Source organism: Chiloscyllium plagiosum, unplaced genomic scaffold, assembly GCF_004010195.1.
Source record: "Chiloscyllium plagiosum isolate BGI_BamShark_2017 unplaced genomic scaffold, ASM401019v2 scaf_48658, whole genome shotgun sequence".
In the NCBI taxonomy this organism is placed as follows: Eukaryota; Metazoa; Chordata; class Chondrichthyes; order Orectolobiformes; family Hemiscylliidae; genus Chiloscyllium; species Chiloscyllium plagiosum.
This window is the reverse complement of record NW_025147877.1, coordinates 1-1,329: the sequence shown is the minus strand read 5'-3', so window position 1 is coordinate 1,329 and position 1,329 is coordinate 1. Positions and strand designations below refer to the sequence as shown.

The window sequence follows — 1,329 nt, the reverse complement described above, 5'->3', positions numbered from 1 at the left end:
GGACGGAGGGAGGGAGCTCTCGGTGGGTTAGTCTGATCTCAGTGAGGTCTGAGAGGCCGTTCTGAAGGAGGGAGGGAGGGAGCTCTCGGTGGGTTAGTCTGTTCTCAGTGAGGTCTGAGAGGCCATTCTGAAGGAGGGAGGGAGTGAGGGAGCTCTCGGTGGGTTAGTCTGATCTCAGTGAGGTCTGAGAGTCCGTTCTGAAGGAGGGAGGGAGGGAGGGAGCTCTCGGTGGGTTAGTCTGATCTCGGTGAGGTCTGAGAGTTCGTTCTGAAGGAGGGAGGGAGGGAGGGAGCTCTCGGTGGGTTAGCCTGATCTCGGTGAGGTCTGAGAGGCCGTTCTGAAGGAGGGAGGGAGGGAGCTCTCGGTGGATTAGCCTGATCTCAGTGAGGTCTGAGAGGCCGTTCTGAAGGAGGGAGGGAGAGAGGGAGCTCTCGGTGGGTTAGTCTGATCTCGGTGAGGTCTGAGAGGCCGTTCTGAAAGAGGGAGGGAGGGAGGGAGCACTCGGTGGGTTAGTCTGATCTCGGTGAGGTCTGAGAGGCCGTTCTGAAGGAGGGAGGGAGGGAGGGAGGGAGCTCTCGGTGGGTTAGCCTGATCTCGGTGAGGTCTGAGAGGCCGTTCTGAAGGAGGGAGGGAGGGAGCTCTCGGTGGGTTAGTCTGATCTCGGTGAGGTCCGAGAGGCCATCCTGAAGGAGGGAGGGAGGGAGGAGATCTCGGTGGGTTAGCCTGATCTCGGTGAGGTCTGAGAGGCCGTTCTGAAGGAGGGAGGGAGGGAGCTCTCGGTGGGTTAGCCTGATCTCAGTGAGGTCAGAGAGGCCGTTCTGAAGGAGGGAGGGAGTGAGGGAGGGAGTTCTCGGTGGGTTAGCCTGATCTCGGTGAGGTCTGAGAGGCCGTTCTAAAGGAGGGCGGGAGGGAGGGAGGGAGCTCTCGGTCGGTTAGCCTGATCTCGGTGAGGACTGAGAGGCCGTTCTGAAGGAGGGAGGGAGGGAGCTCTCGGTGGGTTAGCCTGATCTCGGTGAGGTCTGAGAGGCCGTTCTGAAGGAGGGAGGGAGGGAGGGAGCTCTCGGTGGGTTAGCCTGATCTCAGTGAGGAATGAGAGGCCGTTCTGAAGGAGGGAGGGAGGGAGCTTTCGGTGGGTTAGCCTGATCTCAGTGAGGACTGAGAGGCCGTTCTGAAGGAGGGAGGGAGGGAGCTCTCGGTGGGTTAGCCTGATCTCAGTGAGGTCTGAGAGGCCGTTCTGAAGGAGGGAGGGAGCTCTCGGTGGGTTAGTCTGATCTCAGTGAGGTCTGAGAGGTCGTCCTGAAGGAGGGAGGGAGCTCTCGGTGGGTTAGT

The 1,329-nt window shown here is 60.4% G+C and overlaps 1 long non-coding RNA gene across 1 annotated transcript; it reads left to right on the top strand.

The window, feature by feature from the left end:
- Nucleotides 1-317: 317 nt before the first annotated feature.
- On the top strand, nucleotides 318-1,296 carry LOC122545043. The gene is made up of 3 exons (XR_006310488.1): nucleotides 318-668; nucleotides 738-803; nucleotides 952-1,296. It is a non-coding gene; the product is annotated as an uncharacterized LOC122545043 (long non-coding RNA).
- The last annotated feature ends 33 nt before the right edge of the window (nucleotides 1,297-1,329 follow it).